Here is a 19,455-nt window from a genome sequence, read left to right as displayed (position 1 = left end):
GCAAGGGACACCCTACATGCGTAGATATTTATAGGTATCAGAACCAGGTTCAGGAGAATAAGTGAGAGCATAAAGTGTGTGTACGGGGATGGGACTGTGTACCCTACTTCTCTGGGATTGCACAGCCCTCTTAGTTCAGATCTCGTCCTGTTGAAGCTATGAACAGTGGGTTCAGCCCTATTTTCTTGAATATGAGTAGAACGCTCTATGCAGTTAGGGTTGGCATCCTGCTGAAGGCCTACATCACAGCAGAGGCCCACAGGCAAACATGGCACGCACCAGTTCAGTGCACTTGTGTACCTCTTTCTGTCCGAGCTTTGTAGCTTAATGTTGTATTCCATGACATTTAGAAGCCAATAGAAAGCACTTAGAAGATCCTTGGAATTGCCATATTTAAGATGCATCATGAATTGCAATGAAACTTCATTTTAATTGTTTTCAGTTAAATACACACCCCTAGGAACAAGAGAAAAAAGATCAAAGCACAAACACAGTGCAGCTGCTTTAAGACTATCAATATTAGATATTCTATGATATCACTCTATTATTAGAAGATTGACAACTTTACAATAACTTAAAAAATTTTGCACAACTAGTCTTCCAACCTGGGGCCATCTGGATGTTTTGGACAACAATTCCCAGCATTCTTAACTATTAGTCATGCTGACTGGGGATAATGGGAATAGAAGTCCAAAGCATCTAAAATTAATTCTAGAAAACAGCAGTGAAGTCTGTCAGGAAAGTCTTTAGCAGTGGGAGGAGAAAAGTGTATTTTTTTAAATCAGGGTTTAGAATTCTAGAGCAGCTCAAACTATTCAGTTGATCCATCACATTTTTATCAGCCACTTTTTACATGAGCTAACAGTCCAACATCTGCATGTCTTGAATTCTGAACTGCAGCAATAAGTTTTAGAGATGGAATATTTTTCTGGAACTTCACATTGTGCATACAGTTGTACATTTTTAAAAAACTTTGTTAGCATCTCAGAACTGGTCTAGTCTTTCTGGTAGTTCTGGTGACTGAACACCATGTCCACCAAAATAGAGATCTAGCCACAGAGAATTTTGTACGCCACACATTTCCCTCTGTTGTTTCTCAGTGGGTACTCCTGGTTAGTCAACAGTGTCTTTCTACCTACAGCTCAAATCCTCAGTTCTCCGTGACATTCTACTCCCGTCATTGACCTTAGCCCAACAGACATTACAGAAGTGAAAGGCATAGCTAATATTCTGGGCTTACCCTTAGATGCCCTGCTCAGCTAGCAATTCATTCCTAGGTTCTACTTTTTAAGCAATACTCAACAGATTCACACAATACTCTTCCTGACAAGATTATTGCTGCAATACTCTGAGGAAGCTGTTTGGCAGCCCCAGGGCCTGCAATAAGAGAGGGGAGGAGAAGCGGCTAAATCTGACAGTCTCTTAAAGCTATATTCATTGCAATAACCCGCGACAGTCATTACTAAATTGCACTGCTGCCCCAGCCAATTTCCCTAAAACACCAGCAGCACCGGACTAAGCTGCAGAGCTGTTTTACACTGTGGACCACTTTGCACTAGCAATGCTGGGCTACTCCGAAGGATTGGCATGACTCCCACTCTCTCAACTGCAGCCCTGTTTCCAGCATTATGGGTATAATAGCAGTGCACTTGGGCTGCACACATTGTCAGAGCAATTGTTAAATGCTATACACTAGGGGGGAAATATTAACAGGACCTGAGTTAGAAAGATCATGAACTCCTGTTTTTGCTGCTGCCATCATTATATACTGTTAAGTTGTCTCCAGCTTATGGCAACCCTATGAAGGAAAGCCCTCCAAAATGTCTTATCCATGACATCCCTGTTTGGCTGCTCTAAATTCAAGGCTGTGGCTTCCTTTGCAGAGTCATCCATCTCTTACCTGGTCTTCCCTTTTTCCTTCTGCCTTACATGATTGTCTTCTCCAGTGACTCTTGCCTTCCCATAACGTTCCCACAATATGACAGCCTCAGTTTTGTCATTTTTGCCTCTATGGAAAATCCTGGCTTGATTTGCTCTAGGACCCACTTGTTCATCATTCGGTCAGTCCAGGGTATTCACAGCACCAAGTTTCAAATGCATCCCATTTCCTCCCATTACCTTTTTTCACTGTCCAGCTTTCAAACCCATATATAGTGAGTTCTTGGTGCTACCTTCTGCTTTTTGATGGACGCGCTACGGCCCAAATTCAGCAACACAAAATTCCTGAAAAGGCACAATCTGTCTGACTCATGCAGATAAATGTAGCTCTTTTTTTCTGTCTGAACTTCCACAGGATATTTATTTATTTATTTATTTATTTATTTAAACCATTTTTATGCCGCCCCATTCGCAAAAAGCCTCGGGGCGGCTTTTTGTTATTACTCTGCACTTCTTTCCTAACAGCGAAGACCACCCCAAAGCTTAATATGCCCAGAAGGGTTAACACATCTTAGCTAGTGGGTGTGTTAATCACTTCTGTGATATTGTCCATGGGATAAAGACACTGAAAACACTCTAGTTTCTCACAAAGCATATGGGCAGAATTGTGCACATTTAGGCTTTTATCTCAGGTGCCCAAGGCTTAGAGACTTTCTTCCTTTTTAAATGAAAGCTAGGAATCTGGACATTTTAGCCAAAAGGGGGTCAGCCGCACCCATTTGACCCTTCCTGCTGATGCCCATGGGCAGGACCAATGTATACAGCCCTATCCCAATATTCACTTTAATCACTCAGATGTTTTCTTGAATGTCTGAACCTGGCTGCACTCTCCCCATATTCCAAAATCCTGCCCAATCAGGGTTTTGGGAACACAGGAAAAACAGTCTATATGCATAGGCTTTTCTCTGAAGACATCTATGCCCAACACATATCTAATGAGTTGTGTATTTTGTACAATAGGCTCATACTTAGCAGGGCAGAGCAACTCTGGGGACAAAAGCAGCACCCTCCTTTACATAATGCATACATGAAGGTGGTAAGAATCAATCTGCAAAAAGAAAAAAGAAAAAGGAAGTTCCCTGTCAGTATAATGAGTTGCCAGGATGGTGTCTTACTAATATGGGACCTTGGCTATAATGAATTCATTGGTGGACTAAGCTTTGAACTACATACTTCCCCTTTCAGCCATTCTCTTTTATCATAAAAGTTGGTGGAAGGGTGTGCTTTTTAGTTGTTTGAAATATCAGATCAAATATCTTTCAGAACCTGCAGACTGGCCCACACTTTTGAGACTGTTTGAGGGGTATGGGAGGTTTATCTGACAGAAACAGAGCAACAAAACTGTGCAAAAACTCCTTGCAGCCTGGTCCTATACATGTTCACTCAGAATTAACTCCCACCTATACAGAGGAACTTAATTCCAAAAGCATATGAATGGGATTGCAGCTTTCTCATGCCAACAACTTTAGAATTATTTACTGCATTGCACCATAAGGCTATATCAGAGGTTACAGATGATAATTTAATCAGTTCTGTATTGTGAGCTGATTTAAAGTATCTGCCCAGTTATTAAACGAACATCTATGTTCCTTGAGTAGTCATATGATTCAAACTTCAGAGATCAAAGAAAATGGTGTTGGTGGGGGTGTTGCAGAGCAATCCTAGGCATGCCTTCTTAGAAGTAAGTCTGAATTCAAATGAGACTTAATTCCAAGCAAGTGTGACTGTTTGCTTTAGTTAATCAACTTGTGTCTACTCTTATCAGGTTTAGACAAAGACTAGAAAGGAAGAAAAGCCTCTGGATGAGATAACTGCAATGAAACAAAAGAAAGGAGAAGACACTGGGAGTTGCCTGGGACCACCAAACAGTTTCAAGTTCCTGAAAGAGCTAGTTTGAGATGTCCCAAATCTAGTTATGGGAGTCCCTTTTTGAGGATAGGCTTCTTCCTAGCACCACCCATTATATTCTGCTGTAAACTACAAGCTGAATTTCCATGGACATGTGGACTACCTTCTCTTCACACCAGTGAATGGAGAATAGCTGAATGTAGTCCAAGCTGCTCCTTCCATTTGTTCTGCCCTGACATCTCCATATTTGTGCAGATGGGTGGTTTGCTCCTTTGTTCGTCATTCCCCCACAAGTATGCATTTTTGGACACTGAAATATTCACTGCTGCATCTTTCTGTTGGAGTCAATACCCCTATTTTTAACTGCCTTCAACATCAGGGCAGTGCACAGAAATTTGGGGAGCGGGTGAAGGAGGCTTTAGGCTGGAATTCCGTGGGCCTGACCTGAACTTGCATGATTACATGGGAGTAAAAGATAGCAAAATGTAAGGTGTAAAAGAAACCACTGCAGTGAAACTTCAGACTTCTAGCATTGCACAGCTCTGGGGAGGGGCAACCAGCACAAAAGCTTACATAACATTTGTAGTTTCTTCACACACACCCTCCCTTTATCTTCTCTGCGGGGAAAACACAAACCTGAGCAGCCAAAAAATCCTGCAAGGAAGGCTAGCCCCAAGATAAATACCAAAAAGATCTTGGATTCAGACCCAAGGGGGGGGGGGAGCACAAATTTGCATATGCTAATTTATATATGGTCCACCTTCTCTGTTTGTGTGCTCACACAAGTCCAGTTGTATGCAGAGGAGTCCGTGCCTTTGCAAAGGAGCCTGTTTCCTAAGGACGCTCCTATTTGTACAACAGGACAGTCGATTTCAGAAACAAACCACAGCAAAGGTGTGCAAGGAGGGACAACAGGAGGTGAGTCAACCGTGGGCAAAAAGCCAGCTAATTCAGTGGGATCAGATGCAAGGAAGATCACCTGGGCCTTAGGCTTTATTTCAGCAAGTGCTGCCGGACAACAGAGTCTCCCACCAGAGGGTCTCCCACAGATTTGGGGCCGCACACGAAAGAATTGGGGCTACAGCCCTAATGAGCTCCCTCTCTTTGCCTCATAGAACCACTCTCCGGATTAGCTCCAGGTTATACCCAGAGGAAAAACAGTCTGTGCTTGAAGAATGCAAACATATTTCTTTTTCTGATTGCTATTCCCTAGCTAATCAAGGGACATTTAAATGAGTGCTGCTCCACAGAGTAGTATTGCTAAATTCCCAGTTACTGCCTCATCAGGTGCTCATTTGACCTGCAAAGTGGACTTGCTTCATCCTAGGATGAGTTTCTTAAAGCAAACATGTCCTCTTCTGTCCTATTAAAAGAATGCTGTACCAAGCAGCTCAAGGTCTACTTATATGTGAGTAGACCTTAGTTATCCAATAATTCTAGAGGGAAAAGTGAAGTTGCATTACTGGCTTTAATGCATAGATAAACACACACAACTCGTTTTACACAAATGTCACAATTCTTAGAAGGAAATGAGCCCCATGTTGGTTGGAAATGTTTTATGGGTGGGGGAGGGTTCTGCCTAAGGATTATGCCTTAATATTTCTGTTTATATTCATGTGAACACAACCCTACTTACTATAAGATGACAACATAAGATTGAAGTATTGCCTTAGAAAGTTGGCTCTTGACTAGGATGTGAGGTTAGCTTGTTGCCATGCAGAGGAAGTTAACACGTACCTCAAAACCAGTCTGTGTTCCAGCAAGGTCTGGGACAATCCCATCAGTATATACTTTATGGTATCTATAAAACTACCGCTGGAAAACTGCTCCACATGGGAGGTTTCAGCATGTATGAATCAGGGCAATGATACCTACAATTACCATCCTATTATATGGTTAATATTTGCCTGAGCGGTGCATCTGTCACATTCTTGCAAGGTTGTGTGTGCTTTTTTGGAATCAAATTCCTCTGAAATGAGATCTCCTTCCAAGTAAATACATGTAGGTCTTGCTGAATAAAACTCACAACGCTTCACTTAAGAAACCTATGACAGCAATATATTGTGTTTAACTTCTGATCCCAGTACTGCTTTGAAATTCCAGTGTCTTTTCATGCACACGCTATGTCAACACATTCTGCCTTTAAAAAGTGAGTAGGAGGGTTATTTTCCCCCCTCTGCGCAGCTAATAGAGAGAGTGTGGTAGCAGAGGAATGTGTCACAGTAATGCAGAGAGCTGTAATGATGTCAACTTGTTATTTACTTTCCAAATCTGAATGACTGAGCAAGGCAAAAGGAGAATCAATCAGCTACAATGTGACCCTGCAGGCGGAAAAAACACAGCTCTCTCACCAGTAAGAGTTTGGGGGATGGGAGGCACATGGAACGAGGGCAGCGTTGCATCATTTACTTGCATTGCTTTTTGTACTGCTCCCTTCTCTCCGTCTCTCTCTCCGTCTCTCTCTCTCTCTCGATTGAATGTCATAGCTCAGCATGAAGCTGTACAAGCCTAGAGAAAAATAAGGAAAGGAGGGCTAATTCAAGACAAAAGGACGTCAGCATCTGTTCCTAGGGTTGAATGGCAACTCATATGTAATAAAACCTATTCTGCTGAATCACAATTATGGAAATGGTGTAAGTCCATATTTTAATGTGCTATAATTATTGCATTGAAACATTGGTTTTAAATCACTCATGAAGTATATAGGGTAGATAAATATTATGGGCTGTGTCCTGTTCTAATAGGTGAGATCCCAATTATATAACATTTAATTTACAAAAGCATTACTTGTCTTCTGATTACCATTACCGGGTTACATTTAAAATGACACAAAAATTGGGTTCAGACTTCCTGGCTATACACCGAGGAAATCACTTTGTAGAATCTGGAAATAAAAAATAGAAAATGTATCTTAGGAAACTGGCTGGTTTAAGGGGAATGTTGTACAAAATCTATTATCTGTTTATGAACATATGTGAAATATATATATACATATATGTATAAATAGATAAGAAAACCCAGTTCTATTTATTTCTATGTATCTAGTAGAAACCTGATTCCGTTTTTGGCGGTACTGTTGCCATTTCGACCCCCATCCACCTCTTCCCGTGTGAACAGATCACAGTGAAAAGAATATTGACATGTAAAATAGATAAGGGCTTGGGGGATGAAACAAATGCAGGGTTTGCTACCTTTGATCCATTTTTGCTGACTTCACAGGGTTAACATTTCATTTGAATGCAGAAGAAGACCGGGGGGGGGGGGATGTGTTCTGTTTTGTTTTAGTGGAACAAACAGCGTTTCAATAATCCCTAAAAGTGACTAAGGAGTTACTTCAGGACACAACCACTGGGGAGGGGAATTAATTTGAGGTTCAAGGTAGGTGTTTCTGATTTGCAGCCTTCTATCAGATAAAACATAAAGCCGGAGAGCATATTTATATACGTGTGTGTGTGCGCGCGCACTGGGGTGTCTCATATATATTTATATATAAGCAGTCGGAGAGCGAGCAAGAGAGCGAGAGAAAGGATTGTTCTTCCTCTTAAGATCAATATGCTGATTTGCGCCACCACCCTGAGGATCGGGGTCGTTCTCTCAGGATCTCCCTGGCCGCGCTGTGCGTTTCCCCCGCGGAGCTGCTCCTGAGTTCTCGGAGGACTCTCCCATCACACAACACACACACACACACCCCAAATGCACTCCCGCTCACGAAGTAGCACGCCGCAGCAGCACCTTCGCACCGCCATTCCGCACCCAGAAACTTTCCCTCGCCCCTGCCCGCTCCCTGGGACTTCCTTCTGATCCCCTCCACCGCTTGTGTCTGCGAGGAGGAGGAGGAGGAGGAGAAGAGGGGAGGAAAGGCGTGCGGGAGGGCTGCTGGAGATTTACAATCCGCCTTCACGCTCTCGGGACCCAGGGCCAAAAATGAGTTCCACCACGGGCTGCGAGTGAAAGAAAGTCTGTCTGATGTGTGCTTTTGCAGAAGTTGAGGCTCCTCTCCGCCGTGTTCGGGAGGGCAAGCCGTGCCTTTAGCACCCGCCGGGCGAGGTGAGTTTGCAAGGGCTCTTCCTGCGGCGCTCGGATCTTTTTGTGTCTGTCCGTGCAACTGACAAATGCCGTTCAGTCGGAGCAGGGCTTGGTTTGCCATATTTGCCCGTGTCACGCCAACTTCCTCGTGTTTCTCTCGCAGTTTGTTGTTCGGCTTACTATTGTTTATCTACGTGCATCTTTGCGCCCTGCCTTGCGGTGGCTTTAAAAGAGGGTCGAACCGAGGGCTTCCCCCGTTTTCTCCCCTTTTTGGGGGTGTTTTCCCCCCAGTGTGATCTGGTTTATTTTTGGTGTGTGTAAACCCTAGGCAGGAAAGTCTTCCTTTCAAAGTTGCTTGCTTTATTTTCGGTTTATTTCCCCTTCTTGTATTAAGAGACCCTTAATTCTGTATCAGCTGGCAATCTATGAGCCCCAGGTGTAAAGGGGACCCCCGATTCAGCTTGTTTGATTGTGTTTAATAGATGGTTTAGAAGTCTTGGCTGTGGGTGGGAGAGGGGGGGGAAGGGAGGGGAGCCGCCTCGCTCTCTGATCCTCGCCTTTGATCACGTCCGGGGAGGCAATTCTGGGGGGGGGGGGGGGGTGGGGGGGACGAACTTTGATGCTGGGTGCGTATTTTAAGTTGCAAGGGGGCAGTGGGGGAGGGGACGTGAGCTGGGCGCCCTGTGAAATGGTTAGAGTTTGCAACAACCCTGGGCTTGGGGGAGGGGACGTCCATTCATCCGCAGGGCTTGAATCAGCAAGCTCCGGAGCTCCTCGCTGCTGAAGGTCTCAGCCGACAAGAGATCTTCTCTCCTCCCGTGATTTGTAGCATTAACCACTTGGATGCTTTGGCTATGGGCGAGCGGTGGAGGGGGACTCCCAGGGTGTACTATGCATCGAATCTCGTGCTAAGGAGAAGAAGAAGAAAAGCAGCATTGCAACCTGTTGCATACAAGTTGGAAATGTGGAGTATTCCCCTTATTATGGCCCTACTAGGCCGCCACTGTAGATCTAGGATTCCCAGCCCAGTTGCTTTGCTCCTTCTCTGTCGGGTGTCCTAGCTTGCCCTTCCCCCACCGTGTTTTGCTCCTATACATATCGATGCTAATATTGGGCTAATATTTTGATTTGAATTGGGTGTGAGAACGAATTATTGCTTCAGCTCAGCTAATGACCTTTTGGCCTACTTAATTGCATACTGGATTCTGAAAGACATGGAAATCTCCAGTACACCCTCTGTTTCTTAAAGTTTTCCTTAAACTTACATACTTTGTAAAGAGGTTAATGTATCCACACACAAGTGTTTCAAAAACTTCTACAATGTATATTTACATTTCCCTTAGTCTCATTTGTGAAGTGTGATTATGTGCTAAAAGCTAAAGAGCAGAAGCAATAAAAAAATTGTTTTGGTGCCAGATGTTTGATGATTTTGCATTGTAATTTTAGTTTAATAATTTTCAGGATGATACCTATTTTGTTCAGGCAGGAATTAAATAATGCACAGGCATTTCCGTGTCAGATTTAATGCTACATCCTCCTACCTTGACCCATTTATTGGTTAACCTTAAACAATTTCTCCGTACAGCGGAGACAAGGTTAATGCATTAAACCTTTCTTGCCACATGACTGCACATGGTGGATTTACATCTCTCCTTTGGCCCACACCTAAAGTGTTTGCCGTTCACAGGCTCCCACATTTCTCAAAATGGAGTTAGAATCCGTCTCTTTTTTTTTGCAGTTCTCAAGCATCATGAAACCCGAGACAAGAGAGCTTGCTTATGCAGGCCAAGAATATGAGTTTGCTAATCTGCTGTGCATTAGGGGTGGGAAGGTAATTCCCGAAAACAGCAAGTATTCTGCAGGTTTGTTTACATGTTTGGCAAGTCCCAGTGGCCTTCCAGCCTCAGCTCCTGCTAGCTCGTTTGCATCACTGCTACTACTTGGTATGAATAGCTTGATCAAACTCCACCCACCCCATGTACTATCATAATACTGTTTACATAGTCTCATATCCCTGTGCAGTAATCCCTTAATATATATTAACCTTGATTTTGTCGGAAAGTATAGTTGATGAGAGTTTCTGGCTAATCCAGAATTTTTGGTCACTGCCAAGTTCCATGATAATAAGTAAATAATTTAGATAAATTCTGTAGTACCATCTCTCTCTGTGTGTCTGTTTAACTTGCTGCTACTGCTATTTATTCCTTAATCAGAAAAAAAAAAAACAAGACCTTATCCAAGGCTACAGTCTTAAGATCTCCTCTTAGGAAATAAATCCCAGTCAGTTTAGTGGGGCTTTCCTCAATGGGAATACGCACTGCACATGAGTAGGAACCGCTGTCTCAAGTGAAACCCATGAGAACGTGTGTGTGTGTGCGCACACATGTGTGTTGTACTTTAAATAACTTATGGAATTCTGAAAACCATTGGCTGAGCCTTTCTACAACAGCAGGTTGAAAAAATGGAAGTTAAATTGATGATGAAAATCTGTTGTCCTCCCCCCCCCACCCTTGGGTTATACACAGTACTGTGTTGGCACAACTTTAAATAATACAACAGTATTACTCTCAGTTAAAATCACTTGGAGAATAAACTTTACTAAAATTTCAAGCCCTAACTTGTCTACTTTCAGAGCTAGATGAAAAATAATATTTTATAGTATTAAATTTCAGCCTTTATCAGTAAGGTAGCAATTGCACAGAAGTCCCAAATGCTCTCCCTAGATATAGAAAGGGCACGTGATAGCTGGCATGCTTTGTATTTACCCACAGGGTATTACTCAATCTGTGCATCTCTATGGTAAAAACTCTGTAAATATGGCATTGATGGCTAGAGTGGCAACTAATTAAATTTAATAGTGATGGTGTTAACAAGGTCTCTGTAAAGACTGTGCATCCCTTGGGACCCCCCCCCCCCCCCCCCCGATACTAAATTACCTTGATTATAGTTTATATGCTATGCTTATACCAAATAGGGATCATGACTTTTCCTTTATATCAGTTTTTCACAACCAGCTGATCTCCAGACATTTTGAGCTATTTTTGCCATTAACCCCAGTCAAGATGGCCTAATTATGAGGGACAATGGGAGTTGCCATCCAAAACTTCTGGAAACTACCATGTTGGAACAGGCTAATACTTAGTATTGGACCACAATTGCCTGTGGATATACTGGTGGAATGTTACTCATTGGATTGCATCTAAACAGAAAGGCTACTTCTATCAATAGGAGGTTTCTCATCCAAGATAACAATTCTGCTGGTGGAATGGGGAGATAAAGCTATCTTTTTCCTTCCCTGCAGTTTTCTATGCCCCTGAAAATCATCTCCAGAAGGTTGAGTGACCTTCTGGAACAGCATGAGAGGTCTTGCAGGGCTGACAGAAAATTAGTCTATCCATCCATCTTGAGTGGAAGATGTTCCACCATCTTGGATCAAACTCCATTCATGGAGTGTTCTTACTGGCAGGTGGAAATGCTGGATTGGAGCTACAATGTATGCATGCATAGAAGGGTTAATCTATGTCCCCATGGATGACTTCTGGGTTTCCATTATCCTGTACATTCTAATTTGGTTTACCACATTATTGCAGCAGGTATAAGATTGAGAAATGATGTTAGTTTTTGTGAACTGCTGTTTCTTTCTACAAGGAAGCTCTGAAAAGCTTGCATCTTGATACCCTAGAGCTGATTGAGAGCTGAATCTACCTAGTAAAAAAGAAAAAAAAACCAGACAAACAAATCAAATCAGCTCATACAAATAGATGCAATTTAAATCAATTATACAAATAAACAAATTTGCCTGTGTCCTTGCATCACATTTGGTGTCTTCAGAAATGTGTGATTACTACAATGGAGGGAAGAAACAGTAGAAATAGTCATTATTGATACAGTCTGTAACCTCTAGGATTATCTACAACTACACATTTTAAAGGAACTCCCTTTGAGGTTGTTTGGGAACTGGCGCTAGTATTAAAATGCTAATGCCTGATTTCTGGCAGAGGTAAGAAGGGAGGGCTTTGATGTATTGTGCAACAGCTAAACTGGCTTCCAATTCACTCTGGGAAAAGTCAAGTTTCTAGTTTTAACCTACAAAGCTCTTTTCAGCAAGGGTAAAGTATAATTGAGACAGAGGTCTCCATCTGATATGAAAGGTCCTCAAGTTCCTTTAGTTCAAGATGCTTTATCTGTGAGTTGATGGGAGACTTGGGGAGAGGTGTTTTTGAGGATATGACATTATGAAGCAGATTCCTCCCCCCCCTTTATTTTTTTATAGACAGAAAAAAAAATGCAATACATCATCATAATATAACATAACAAGAACACAATAATTAAAAAAAATAAATGATTCCTTTCTGACGCTCAAGTCTACAGGCTTTTTGATAAACTTTAAAATACTTACCTTTTAGGCAGTTGCTGATGTATAATGGAAGCTGTGATTCTTCTGTAGTATTAACTTCGTGACACATTTGTTTTTCTTGTTTGTCTTGTTAACTACTTTGTATGGTAGATATTTTAAATAAAATAATAGGCAGGGAATAGTAATAATAGAGTAGAAAGTATACAGGACATGAATGAGGTCCCGACCTGAAACTTAGCACAGATAATGCTTATATCTTTCTCACAAAGCCAGAAAAGCCCATTACTGGCAAAGATGTCTTTGCAAATACTCAGCAACTTCTCAACTGCAAACTGAATCTGTCAGGAGCAAAACAGAGAAATAGTTTGATGCATTCCCCATTACCATCCAATTGCACCGTTGTCTCATCCAAGTTTTTGGTCTCCTCCAGGATTCCAGCCAGTGTGTATACTTGGCTATCCCAACCTGGTTGTACAATCGGACAGTATGGCTGTCTGGGTGTTGTAATTTAACACATCTGGAAGCACCCAGGTTGGGGAAGGCTGGTGTATAGAGTATTGATTAGTTGGTTTCAATCACAATATGCTGTATATGTTTCAGATATACAAAAATTAATGTCTTTCATATTAGACAACAGTTACTCTGTTGGTTACAGTGGATTTTATTTTTGGGGTGGGGTGCAAGTTACATGCCTACAAAGCTGCTCCTTTGAGTGTCTGTGTTCATGCACCAGTCCAGAGTGAGTCTTATAAAGGATATAGCTTAATCTACATTGTATATGCTATCCTTTAGTTCAACATGGCAGCTACTGTTTAATGATGTTACAAAACACCCACAAGGTACACAATTTTCCTTACTCCCTATCATACTGCCTCATTATTTAGGGGAGGAGAGGTGTGTGTAGTGACAAAAATATGCATTGGAATTCTGTTGTTTTTTAGACCATTCTTCCTGGGAAAGGAACACAGTTTCTAACATTTCCCCTTGTATGTTTTGACTGTTCTAAACTTTCCTTACTATTTTAATTCAAGTTCTGGTTATGTTCCAGCCTTATTTGAAGTATGGAGGAGTAGAAATGCTTGTGAGTAGTGTCATGTTTTCCATATTTTCTATCATGAGGCAAGATGGAAGTAATTTTGTAAACTGTTTTTCACTTGGTAAATTAAGTATTTTTCCCTTTGACTATTTTTAGCTGAAGGAAATAGCTGACCTCTTTACTGTAAGAACCCAATTCTCATGGGTGCAGTTTATAGGTTTCTATCAAATAGCCTTCTTGGTCAAACTACTATAACAGTGATACTAGAGAGATCTTTATTTATAATACTGTGTCAAACTATTACAAAATATTCTTAACTTCTTGAGAGCAATACTTGAAACAGTAAATGTTACTCTGAAATGTGTTGTGCCTCTTACTCTATATAAGGGCAGAGTTTTATTTTTGAAGTGGTACTGGAAGCTTAAAGGCTTCTTAAAGAATTGTCACCCACTTATTTTGACTGGCTTCAAAATGCACAATGCTTGACCTATTAGGTGTATTTGTGCAACACACTATGCCACCCTGCAAATAAGCTACACAGTGTGAGTAGTTCATGGAATCATCTACAGTATTCTGGGCAGGGGGTCAGATACACCATGTTTTTCTTTCCCTCTCGCTCCTGTAGCTGGCAACTCAGTATCTTTGGTCTCTGCATCCATGTGGTTTCTCTCTCCTGCCCTGATTGCTGCCCCTTTTAGGAACTTCAAAAAAGTGCAGCTGGGGTCATTTTTAGGCTCCTGAAAAGCCCACCACTGTGTTCATTATTGTCAGTCAGGTGCATCCTTACTACTGCCTGATACATGTGGCATTATCTTTTCTGTGGCCTTGTAAGTTTCAGCTGTCAAAGGGAGCAGGATGTGGTGTAGGTAACCTGCATGGAAATTGACAAGGTGAGGCTGTAGATCCACTAATTTGCATATAGCTGCCAGCTGTCAGTTGCCTAGCTAACAACTGAAAAGTAAAGTGGTGGGGGGGGGGGAGCAGCAAAATAGGTACACCAAAAAGGGATGGTGACAATTACACTCAACAATGCCATCCTCTGGTCTTTAAGGGTTTAATTGACAGTTTTTGATGCTGTCCACCTTTTCAGGTAGCAGGGAACCACAGTAACCACAGCAGTAAGTGCTCTGAAATGTGGGGGAGAATTAATATTTCTACTTCCTGCATTAACTGGAAATTTGGGGAACTGTTGAAATGGTACAGCACAGTAAGAACAGCTAGTTCACCACCTAAAAACTAGAGGAGCACATTGTTTGGAGAGTGATATTGTTGCCATCCCCTTTTGGTGTACCTTATTTCATTGGTTTTCCCCCTTTACTTTGTATTTGACAACTAAAAAACTGACAACTTGCAAGTGCATTCAAATTTGCCTAAATGAACCCTTGCCTTGCTAAGTTCTTGCCTATGCTACAAGCTGAAACTTAGCAAGGCTACTACAAGAGATAACCATACAAATCAGATGCTGTAACTGTGGACTTGCACACCTCTGAGAGCCTGATAAACATATTTTTTTAAATGATGAACATAATTCTTAAATTTTCAGAGGCACATTTTAAAGGGTGGGGAACAAGTGATGGTTGCTTCAATGTGCTTCCTGGTCATTAGTGGAGGAGCTGCTCCTGGTGGTGGTGCACGTGAGACTGGGAATGGTTTTGCTACTCTCACTGAGGGACACACCAGTTGTTCCCTACAACCCATGGTGCAATAGCTTGATTGGGTTTGGATGTACATGACGACCCACTTTGCCTCAGCCAAACTCTGGAATAAGCCATGAGTTGTAAGGGTAGTATGTTACCCCCAAATCAACCATCCTGTAGGAAGTTTTTTGAGTTGCCAAGTGCTAGTTACCCACAATGGGTTGTTGTGTCATGTGGACCATGTCATTGTAAAGGAAGAATGCTAGTCATGGTGTATTTTAAGGGGAGTCCTAAATTTAGTGTATTATCACTTCATATTTATAAATGAAATAAAATAGTATTTCCTTGTAACAAAGTTGTACTCAAAAGTTCATTCTTTTGATTATAGTTGGGCTTGCTCACCTTCAAGCATGCAATTACAGCTATCTGCCATGTCTAAAAATGGTTACTTTTTGAGAACCTTTAAATTTAGTGAGGATAAATTACTAAATAGTGGCATGGTTTATTCTCTGGACATGGACTTTATTAGGAGAAAGTTTGTAATGGAAGAAGATGATTAACAGTGGAAGAGTGTGAGCTTTCATTCACAAAGGCCTGATGGTCATCTGTCGCTTGATACTATGGTTGCATCTGTCATTGCAGATGCTGCATTGAGCTGGGCATTGGATAAGATGACCTGAAAGGTCACTTCCAGCAATCTTATTCTGCAGAAATGTACATGCATTATAGTATATGCTAAAATGCTTAAGCTGGAGTACAGTATGGTATTCATTGTCAGAGAGAACAGCATGTTTAGGAAGTGGAAGGAAGCCTTTTCTGTAAGTGTATATTAGTAGCAGAGTAGTGTGTGAATAGCATAGGAGAAAACAAAAGAAAAATGAACACAAGAAAGATACATCTCACTTCCATCACAAATATGCCACTCCAATGAATTCAGCTCTGTGCTTGTAATTAATAATTTCAGCGCCATTCAGTTTAGGCACTGACACAACTTAAAACACATGACTACTGCGAACTATCCCATAATGAGGAGGGTAGAATATAATGTAAAAGCTGTCAGGTTGAGTGTATTGGCTGTTCCAATAAGAGAAATGCTTACAATTCTGTTAAAAACATTGTGAGGTTCATTACCAAGTGGCCATGGCTGTCCTTAAGAAAGTCTAATAAACAATGCATTTAACCTTTCTGCCCTTAGATTACTCCCACTGCCCTGACTATATGCCATTTGGAGTCTTTTGCTTTTAATAAATATTTCATTCTTTTTCTGCTGCTTTGAGTATTTTGATAAGAAAATAATAAGCTGCATAAATAACTATTTCCATAATATTTTTGTTGCCCCCTTCACACATTGTCTTGGATTCTAAGACAGGTGAATAGAAAGAATTTCACTGAATTGTCGTAGCATCTTTGGATTGTTGGGGATCTCCTGAACAATTCACAGTGGACCATGTGGGAATCTGGGGAAGGAAGAAATTGCATCCAGTATATGATGGTTCTTTCCTTCCTTAGTAGCCCAGGTGCCCACCCTATAATGTTCTGGAGAGTTCCCCAATTCTCCAGAAGGGTTTTTGGAGGGACACATGCAGCTGCAGAGGCAAGGAAGGGAGTGGAAAATTTCCTTGTGCTAACTTTCTTCTGTTAGTCTTAGAATCCAAACCACACAACAATGTTTCCAGTCATTAGCTGGAATAAAAGGCTCTTCAATGCCTCTTGTAGAAATCTGAGAATTCATCACCCAGAGTAGCTCATTCGGCTTGCTCCCTAAAGCACCAGAATCCTAAACCTTATATACAAGGGGCCTGTTGAAGGAGTTGAAATGCTTAGTTTGGACACCTCTGTTGGAAGTGTGAAAAAGACTTCAAATTTAAGGGAATGTGATGGCATAACTGTGTGCTTTCTCAAAGGCTGATGAAGGATTTTGTAATCTCTTATGTGAATCTATCTTTTAGAAATACTACTGTCCTGTCATTGAATTTTCAAACAGCAGTTTAATTGCCATTCAGACGGTTCATTTCCTTTGGATCAGCCTCAGTGCTGATGCAATGGATATTTACATTAAATTAAATTAATGTATGCAAATTAACAATGACCCAATTCATTATGTGATACATGGCAATCCTAAGATGTGGTGGTGGCCAAAGAAATTGAATCACATCAATTGATCAGGCAACTGATCTTGATCGACAGACCAGTGTAGTTTTAATCCAGTCACGTAATAATGGGCATGTTAATTAAAATGGACATTGATTCACTGGAAAGAAGCATTTTCAAAACAAGTCTTAAAATATTTTGTAGCCTTTGTAAGATCTTTTCCTCACCCCAGGCATACTAGCATTTAAGGCCAAAATCATGTGTATTTATGCAATATATACATTGCAGGAAGTCGAGTAAACAGCCTATAAAACAGGAAGCAGGATACATTATAGCACAAGATTTCTGGTTTTTATTGAAAGCCGTATTAATTTAATTTTGTTGTTGTTTAGAAAGGAAATGAGCCCAGCTACAATGGATTTATATTTATGGGTTCTGCTCTATTTTGTACTCTGGCCTTATCAGCAATTCATTAATCCTGCCCCACAGAGCACCACTCTGCAGAGAATTGCACTGTGTTCGACATAAAAACCCAAGCAGTTACAGATCAGCATTTGGGAAATGAATAATGTTGTGCTTTGATGACACTGATGAAAGGAAGCTATTGTGCTATCTTGATTAGCACATGTACTACTCTTACATAAGATTTGTGCCTGAAAAAATGTTGTGATGAATTTATGCTGATTTTAACACATTCCAGTAACCTTAAGCACATTGATTCACAAAGTCCTGCCAAAAGCAATAAGCTTCATAGCGTACTGTGAAATGTACACACAGAATTTTGTTTTGGAGACTGAAAACATGGACCTGGATTGTTTGGTAGAAAGCTACACTAATTTTATTGTCAATTTGGTAAATGCTTTGTTTCTTTATAATTCATTGGCTTTCCTCCTATTTTCCAGTTGGGTTAGGATTGATTTTGTTCAGGGATGCGATACATGTATGATGCCTGTCCATGCAATCTTGACTTGTCTAATACCAACAACTGAATTGCAAGCATTAATCCATCTAGTGAGCTCCAAAAGTCTCTCTAACCCAATTTCAATCAGTTGATGCTTGGCAGACTGTGAAATGATAGGCAAAGAAAGGAATTCACACACCATAAACTCACCAATGGGTAGTGGTATGTGAGCTTCATTCAGCTAAGGCTTTGGTTGATATTCTTATCAGAAAGATCAAATGTGCAGTCACTACATGAGATGATATTTTTCTTTATGATACTTGTAAGAAGCGTTCACCCAAATAAATCAATGGGCGAGTTTGTCAGAGTCCTAATGCAGCAGGCCCTCTTCACCTGGAAGAAGTTAGGATTAGGCTTAGAATTTCCTGTTTCTCCTGATCATCTTAGGTGTTTCATGAAACATAAAAATTGCAACACCCTTTAGCAAATTGCCTCTTTAGCAAATATGACCCTGCTGCCTGTTGGAGCTGAATCTCCTTTCTCTTCCCTTTACTGTTATTCTAAATAACTTGGTGGTGCAGACTTGCCTGAAGAACCAGGTTGGTGGCACAGGAATAGAGTGTTGTGGAATAGGAGACACTGAATTATTTTCCTTGCGTATACTTTTGTCATACGGGGACACATGTGTTGGTCTGCAGTTCTGAAGGTAAACTGTTCGGATTGCTTTGGACACATACTCAAAATATCTTGAGCTTTTAGCAGCTGCTGTCTAGCTGCTAAATAAATCTATAGCATTAGCCTTCCATCCTTGTCCATAATAGAGACAGTTGGAGAAAGGCCAACTGCCTTATCCAATCCACCCTTAATGAGGTGGAGGAGGGAGAAAGAGCTTGACTATTGCTTAGCTCAACTATTTCTTCAAAAGTTTTCTCAGACATTTTAGGATAATGTTGTCATCATATGAACATGTGATGATGGCATTAAGAACATAAGAAGAGTCCTGCTGCATCAAATCAGAAGCCTATCTTGTCCATAATTTTGTTTCTATCAGTTGGGAGCTAAGTACTTATGGAAACTTAGAGAGATCAGGTACTGAAAAGGTGGTGGAGAAGACTACCTTGGATTTTAGCCTTTCAGGCTGGTCAGAATCTGGAAGTCAGGCAGTGTGGTTTTAGCCACCTAAAGTACTGTAGTTTTTCAGATGTAGGCCTGATTTTTAACATTAAGTTGCATAACATATAAATGGTATATTTATAGGCTTAGTCCATAGAAGTTAGCTGAGGCAAATCTATAGTGGGGTAGGTAATGTGATGCCTGTATGCTCTAATGCACCATGAGACACTTTTCTTGATACTGACAAAGGTGCCTACTCCTTTCGTTTTATTTTTTCCTGCTGTCTGTCTCTGTTTCTTTCTTTTGAAATAACACTTAAAAAAACCCAACAGATTACAGTGAAATAGGTTTTCCAGGGAGGGTTTGTTTGTTTGTTTTTTGGTCATTTGTCATGCCATCATCTTGTTGATAATCCAAATGACCAGTTAAGATTTTTTTAAGGATAGAAAGAAGTAAAGGTTACTGGATTCAAAATATGAGACTTTCTTTACCTTTACAGGTTAATAGA

At 41.0% G+C, this 19,455-nt stretch overlaps 1 protein-coding gene across 8 annotated transcripts in view; it reads left to right on the top strand.

The window, feature by feature from the left end:
* The first annotated feature begins 6,312 nt into the window (after positions 1-6,312).
* TBL1X (transducin beta like 1 X-linked) overlaps positions 6,313-19,455 on the top strand; it is a 184,909-nt gene continuing 171,766 nt past the window's right edge. For 3 of the 8 annotated variants that reach the window (XM_044432488.1, XM_044432443.1, XM_044432450.1), the window contains exon 1: positions 7,442-7,833. The gene's annotated coding sequence lies outside the window, so the exon portion shown is untranslated. Of the gene's footprint in view, positions 6,420-7,441; positions 7,834-8,930; positions 9,675-19,455 lie in introns of those variants that run through there. The other 5 variants (XM_044432426.1, XM_044432477.1, XM_044432497.1 and 2 more) reach the window with 4 other exon arrangements.

The sequence above is a fragment of the Varanus komodoensis genome, unplaced genomic scaffold, assembly GCF_004798865.1.
Source record: "Varanus komodoensis strain SLA01 unplaced genomic scaffold, ASM479886v1 scaffold1, whole genome shotgun sequence".
Taxonomy (NCBI): Eukaryota; Metazoa; Chordata; class Lepidosauria; order Squamata; family Varanidae; genus Varanus; species Varanus komodoensis.
This window is presented reverse-complemented; position numbering and strand designations above follow the sequence as displayed.